Below are 8,224 nucleotides of genomic sequence, written 5' to 3'. Positions count from 1 at the left end.
ATGGAAACCATTTTCAGTAAATATTTCAGTACGTATCACGCAGATGTGCATAAATTAAATCTTGTACTGCTGTTTCAAACGCTTGATTTTGAGCCTGAAAACCCTACCAATATATAGATGGCATGTCCTTTTTTACTTGTTACATTTTGAAGCATATCTATTACGACCCTAGAATGAGTCATGAAGCAGACTAGAAAGGTGTATGCAGATTATTCAATAATCAACTTGAATCCATTCGTATACATTTGGAACTTTTGATCAAACTAGAGAATTTCGTGTTTTAGGTTGGATACATGTATGTCAATTTAAATGTAGACAATTAGATCCTATCATTGTTAATTACTTTCCTTTGTTAACTACACCCTCAAAAATCTGCATTTTTCTTTCAGTCTAGGAAATCAATGTACTTCTATAGAGTAGATGCTTCAATGAGTTTTATATAGAGATTTCTTTTGTTTTTATTACATTTTGTGTTACATAAAGTGAAGCTCCCCAGTCTTACTCTTTTGTAAGTTTCCTAGACTTGTACTTCAATTGCTTCGACCCCCACCCTCCATGGATGGGTTGCAAATAAAAAAGGAAAAAAAAAATACATCAATTGCTTCGAATCTTATTTTTGATCTTTGGTAAAATACTGAGGTATTCACTTAACTATGCCTAGAACAAAGCTAAGATGAAAAACCATAGATGCATGAAGGCATAGGAAAACCATGATCAGTAACTAGGGGTGTGCAAATGGTTAATTTGGTTAATTTGATTAAGAAATTCTTATAGCTAAACAAATGAGAAATACACCTTTCTCCTAAACAATTGCTGGCTTTAATGCAATTCTTGAAAAATTTACAAATGCATAAACAAAAAACGCAAAAGTAATGGTAAAAAAATATTAAAGTAAATTAAGAAATCAGAACCAAACAAAAAGAAAGATTAAATGCTATTTATTAAAACATTATCGAAATTGATTTTGGTTGCAAATGAGAAATACACCTTTCTCCTAATCAATTGCTGGCTTTAATGCAATTCTTAAAAAATTTACAAATGCATAAACAAAAAGAGCAAAAATAAAGCTAAACAATTATTAAAGTAAATTAAGAAATCAGAACTAAACAAAAAGAAAGATTAAATGGTATTTATTAAAATATTATCCAAATTGATTTTGTCAAGCTCGTCCATTTCTTCCTCAATGTCACTAGGATCTAAATTTGATGATCCTTGTAATCAATTTTGAACACAAATAGTAGCTTGTACGAACTTAAGATTTAGAGAACTTTTATATACATTAAGCACACGACCACTACTACTAAAAGTGAATTTTGAAGTAATTGTGGATTTAGGAACTAGCAATACATAACGGGCCAAATGGGAAAGGATGAGAAACCTATGACTTATTAATTTTCACCAATCCATAATATTGGAATCATCATCATCATCATTATCATTGTAACTGATAACTCTATTATACAGAGTAATTTATCCACATTTTGGAGTGTTAATATAACTAAGTCTTGGTATTTTAAGCAGTTTTAAGGCAACTTTTATGTTTTTGGTTGATTAGTGTAAAACATATGAACTTAGTTTAATTTATGTAATTCTAGCTTATTTTCATGTTGGAAGTCCTATTTTAGGCTAATGCTGCTTTAGTTCTTGTGTTTGTAGGTTTTCAATTGCATAAAGTCAGATAGTGATGAACTATGCAATGAAGACTTAGTGTAGATTGTCATTGAATATGTTGTGGTGATTCAGACATAACTCGAGCTACAGAGATTCAATTAACGTTATTATTTGACCATGAAAGAGCTAAGAGGCATACCTAGAACTTTCATGTTTAGCATTTCACCCAACTCAGCTTTGAGGTAGGAGAAAATCGTATTGTAAGATGACGCATTGCAACAGACTGCAGCAAGGTAGCATAAGAGCAAGTAGCGCTGTGGCCATGTAGAGCCTAGCACTTAGAAGAAGCATCATGGCATCCATTCAAAAACCCGAGAGTCCAAGGCTGTAGTGCCCAAAGAGGAGCACTGTGGCATCGGATGGTAAACTACCAAAAAATTTTATAAGTTAGGTACCTTGAGGTGCCCTTGGAGCAAGACCACAGTGTTTTGACGTGTATTAATAATTTTCAACCTATCGGGAAACAAGTTTTTAAGGTTTTATAGAGGTGATAAATAGGTGATTTTCAGAAATTAAGAGAGGAGGTTTATGGAGGCAATGAATGACAGTTTTTGAGAGAAAAGAAAAGGGCTCTTCAACGAGAGAAACAAGAAGAAATCAAAGGAGTGAAGTATCAAGAATCAATAGAGGCTTTGATATTTCTTTACCTTTCATTTCCTTCTTGTTATTTTGCTATAGAAATGATCTTTTCTCTTGAATTAATTATGTTTGCTATAAAACAATGATGAACTAAATTTGTTTTCTAGGATTATGGTTATTTCATTATGTAGTTTGAATATTTGATTTTTCCTTGCTTGGTATTAATGGAAATCACATGGTTTATAATCCAGCACTTATTGCTTTTCACTGCCTGATTACTAGTTGAAATGTATTGGATCTCTAAATGAAACTCGATAGAGGATGTTTAGAATAGATCATTACTTTGAATAGCCTTTGTTCAATTCACTTGGGAGTTAGGTGATAGTTTTGTATTTAGGATAGACATATACCAAAATACCTTAGGCAACCAAATTAGAACACGAACATAATAAACTTTTTGTAATTAATATGCATAGACATTTGAGATTAATTTTGAAAAAGTACGTGTGCATGATCTTGACAAAGATGTGTACATAATGCGGATTCTGGGTTAACCATGTATTCCATTAATCTACGTTAAGGAGAACAATTAAGTTCAAATGAAATATTGAAAAATACCATAATCCTAGGTTTTAATTCAATATTCATATTAGTAAAATTTTATTTTATTTTATTTACTTAATTTTGAGATTGTCTTTTATTTAATCAACCTTTCCAAATAGAGTGCATGGATAAGATTACTTTATTCTAATTTAATACTTAGTGAACATAGGTACAAATCTCTATGGGAAACTATGCACGACTTACCCTTATATTACTTGTACAGTCATGTGCACTTGCGTGTATTAATCTGACCAAGTTTTTGGCACCGTTGCTAGAAATTTGTTTTCCAAATTATCTTTACTAATATTAAATTAAAAAAAATTATCTTAGACCAAGTTTTTTCTTTTTCTTTTGTGTTTTTCTAGATACCTCCACACAATGGATGCTTTGACTACTTTGATTGCTTAGGTGGCTGCTTTGTCCAAAAAGTTTGAAACTTTGTGAGTTCAAGCCGTTTAGAGACCATTTGTGGCATGTGAGTTTTATGGAGAAGAACATTCAAGTAACCATTGCTGGGAATCAGTTCAATTTATGAGGAATCTCAATTGGCAGTAGAACAACTTGTATGCCAACACTTGTAATTCTAGATGGTGGAATCATCCGAACTTTTCTTGGAGCAACAATCAGAGATCTTCATCAGCTCTAAAGCCTAATATGCTTGTTGGATTTCCACCTCCGTAGAGAGCTCCCATGATTGAGATAAAGCCATCTATGGAAGAGATATTCATTCAATTCATGGCAAGGACTAATTCTGTCATTCATAATCAAGCAACTTTATTAAGAAACCTTGAGACTCAAGTGGATCAACTTGTGAATTCTATCAATAACATGCCTCAAGGAACCTTGCTTAGCGAAACTAAAGCTAATCATAGGAGAGAATGTGAGAATCTTCTCAAGAAGTCATCCTTTCTAGTGGAAACGAGGTAGCAAGTAGTAGTAAGTAAGCTAAAACTCAAGTGAAGTTTATTAAGAAAGTAATAGTGGTTAAAAAGCCTGACAAACAAACTCGAGAGAAGGAGGCGAAGGAAAACCCACTACCATTACCCTTTCCTCATTGGAAATAATGGTTGAAAAACCTAAAGTGCAAGCTTAAGTTGATGAAGTTAAGAAAAAAGAGGAAAGAGTGTCTAATCTACTCAATTCAACCTAATATCCTTCCTTTACAAATACTTACTATAGAGCGAAACCAGTTGATGTGAATGAAGGAAAGCCCACTCCACTACTTCGAGTGAAGCAAGTGCCAATTTTAGAGTTAGAGCTACCATATCAACATCTTACAACTAAACAGTGGCATGGGGAGCATATTCTACTACCTTCCCTTCATAAGTCATTCCTCAATCTTTTTCCATCGAAATAGAAATCAAAGTGGTTGGGTCCTTTCGTAGTGAGTAATGCTTATTCGTGTGACATAATGGAGTTTTTTAGTGAGAATACTAGAATGGGCATGGTCAATCGATAAAACATTAAACCTTACTTTGTAGGTGAAAAAGTGAAGGAATGGGTGAATTAGTTAAGCTAGTGACTATAAAGAAGCGCTACTTGAGAGGTAACCTAAGTTTTGCTTACTTAAGAAATTTTTGGTTATTTATTAATTATTTTTGTTAGTAATTCAATTTTAATTTTATTTTTCATATTACTAACAACTTATTTTTATTTTCTTTTTTGCAAGAAAATAATACTAATAATTGGTCTATTAAAAAAAAAAAGGTTGCCAGCGCCACATAGGTTACGACATTGGAGCATCCCATGAGTTCCATAGTGGAAATCGAGGTTAGGGCACTGCGACGCTACCCAAGGTGCCCCACGGCCAAAAAATTTCACAAGGCATGGGCCATAGAGCACCGCGGTTCTCCAAGTTCGGTATTGCGGCACTGTGTTGGGCCCATGGCTCTATATATACCCCTTTTTCCCTTAATTTGCAACCTTAGGTTTCACTGTCTCTCTACCCCAATTGAAAAATTGCACTCCCTTTTCACTTACCCATTACAAAATCTCTTCGAAACACCAATTATTTTTCATCAAACTTTGAGTTGGAAGATTTTAGAGCATTTTAACTTTCTTACAATCATCTGAAAGCAGGAAACTGTGGTAAGTGCTCTTTTTTCTTTCTCTACTTATTTTTATAGTTAGAATTGTGTTTTAAAGATTGGTTTTGCTTAGAATTGATGGGCTTATGCTAAATTTGATAATTTAGTATATATATGTTATCAATTTTTGAGTTTTGTGCTTAAATTAGAATTTTTAAATAGTAGGCATATTGAATAAATCCAATTTTCTGCACTTAGAATTTAAATTAGATGTATGTGGCAGTTAGTGCTTTTCTTATTATTATGGAGTTGAATAATGAATATAAATTATTTCTTTTTATATGGATCATTTAATTGTAATGTATACTAACTAGTTGTGGTTGAAAGTGTGTTGCTTGTTGCTTGGGTATTTAGATAATCATCATGGCACCAAAGAAGAAGACACGTGCTAGTGGAAGTGGGTAGAATTTTGATAGTAGTAAATTTATTTTAGCCGAAGTTGAGAAACGTCACACCTAGTCCCTATTGCACAAAGTTCTAGTTCTAGAATGTGGCATCGATGTCTGAAGAGCACTTCATCTTGACGTCTACAATATTATCGATGCACGGCAATCGGAGAACTTTTATGCCTGGCCAAAAGCTAAAATAATGCTGTTGGTTCATGAATTCTATGCCAATTCAATTGAACATGAAGACAGCTGAGCCTTTGTTCATGGATGTCAAGTATTTTTTGATGCTCACACTATTAATCAGTTTTAGAATACACCTGACATTGGGAACGATGAGTATAGGCAATTCATGAATGGTGACATTGATTTGGATGAAGTTCTAGGTTCCATTAGCATTTTGGGTACTAAATGGAAAGTGCACAAGGGTGTTCCAATTTCATTCAAAGCTAATGCCATGGACAACGACTACAAGGTGTGGCATCATTTCTTAGCTACGAAGATGCTTCCTCTAAAACACCTGAGCAATGTGACCAAGGATTGAGTGGTCCTTTTGTACATAATCATCACCGAAATATCCATTGACATTGGGCAATTGATCTCCAACAACATTATCATGCCAGCTTGGTCGCCATGTGACGGATTGTCGTATCCATCTTTGATCATTGCCTTGTGCCATCAAGTTAGAGTTGTTTGGTTAACCAATGAAGAGTTGTTGCATCCAAAAATTCCATTGGATGGTGGGGTCATCAATAGATTCCACATGCAGGAGCTAACCACCATTAGAGGAAGTGCATCTGTGACACCTTAACCACTATAGCATTCTCAAAATCTCTCCATGTTGCAACAAATGGAACGACTTGAGCGTTGTTCCCCACACTACCAATGTTGCCCATTAAGGAGATGATGAGGGCATATGTTGAGCATGTCAGCACGGACATGGCTACCTTCCCCATACTGTCCATTGATCCCATCTTGGATGCTGATGATGATGCTATTGCGAAAGAGGATAAGGATTTATTGCGTCTGCTAGTTTAGAGGAGCACTCTTTTTCTTTACTTTAAGGAACACTGAGGTCAGTGTTTACTTTAAGTTTGAGGAAAATTTTTATGTTTTTTTTATTTATCATATTTTTGTTTAAACTAGTTTATTTGCGTGTTAGTATTAAAAATGTGTTGAAATATTAAGTTAAAGTTGTGTACCAATAACAATTGATTTATCTATCCAATGATGAAAACTAATTGCCTTGTTATTCTTTTTATTTTTAACAAGCATGAAGATTGTTGTAGTATTTTGTGGAATTCTTGTACATAGCATAATTTTAGAAAGTGATTTCCATATTTGAGCATTATGTCTTATATTGTTTCATGATGTACATTTAGAAAATGAATTTGTGAGTGTGAATCTTTAAACTATGTTTAGAATCTTAGAATTTGTTTGATCCTTCCTTGATGCGAAATTCTAGGTTATACATAGTTAGGAAATAACTTAAGCCATCTTTGGATCAATTAGGCCTTTTCGAGCTACCATAGTCAAATTCTATCCTTAGTACACATCTTTAAGCTTGAATTTATCCTTTTCTTTGTCAACCAAAAATAAATTATCCTAGCTTGTAAATAAATTTCCAATTCCATTACCCTTATTCTTCAAGTATGTACATTGTTTTAGGATTTATATATAGACTAAACGTTGAAAAAGTCGAATAGATGAGTTTGAGAAAAATTTCCAACCATGATGTGAAGCATTGAATCTACTAACGTCAAAGAAAACAAGTTCGGGGGGATGTTGAATTGTGAATAAAAAAAATTTATGTTTGATGAATGAAAGTGAAGAAGAAAGAAAAAAAATGTACTTGGTGAAGGAACATAAGGCTATTTAGATCCTAGAATAATTATATGCTTAGGGTGATTTGAGCCTTAATATTTCTTATATCATACCTTAACCCTAGTTGAACATTATAAGTTGAATAAAGTTCTAAGGATCCTTAGCCAAGTGATGGCCTACATTAGTGGAGAAAGAAGTGAAAAATGAACATATGAAATTCTAAGCTTGTTGAGATTTGCATTAACATAATCTTTTCCAAAGTGCATGATGTTCGTTGTAAGAAACTATGCACACACAAGGAAACCTATTTGAAAAATGAGCATGCACTTGGATGAAACATGAATTTAGATAATATCTATGTTTCATTTCGAGTTTGGAAGACAAGGTAACTTATGAGGAAATTAAAAATGATCAATGTTTTGGTGCATTCTCATAGTTGATGTTTTCAAGCATGTTGTTCATTTTAGTTTTTGCTCGAGGACTAGCAAAATATTAAGTTTGAGGGTGTGATAATTCTATTATATAGAGTTATTTAGTCACATTTTGGAGTGTTAATGTAGCTAAGTCCTAGTGTTTTAAGTAGTTTTTAGGCAACTTTTATATTTTTGGTTGATTAGTGTAAAACATATGAACTTAGTTTAAATTATGTAATTCTATTTTATTTTCATGTTGGAAGTCCTATTTTTGGCTAATGTTGCTTTAGTTCTTATGTTTTAGATTTTCAATTACATAAAGTCAAGCGGTGACAAACTATGCAATGAAGACTAAATGTAGATTGTCACTGAATATGTTGTGGTAATTCACATATAACTCGAGATACAGAGTTTTGATTAAGTGATTTTTAGACCATAAGAAAGATAAAAGATAGGTCTACAACTTTTATGTTGACTATTTCACCCAAATTAGCCTTGAGGTAGGAGAAACTCGCATTGCAAGATGAGGCATTGTAGTAGATTACACAAAATTAGCATAAAAGTAAGTAGTGCCGCCACCGTGTAGAACCCAATGTTGCAGCGCCCAGGAGAAGCATAATGGCATCCATTCAAAAGCCCGAGAGTCCAGCGCTACAATGCC

Source organism: Theobroma umbraticum, unplaced genomic scaffold, assembly GCF_002168275.2.
Source record: "Theobroma umbraticum cultivar Fairchild unplaced genomic scaffold, ASM216827v3 scaffold_147.0, whole genome shotgun sequence".
Classification (NCBI taxonomy): Eukaryota; Viridiplantae; Streptophyta; class Magnoliopsida; order Malvales; family Malvaceae; genus Theobroma; species Theobroma umbraticum.
Note: the sequence above shows the minus strand (reverse complement) of the source record.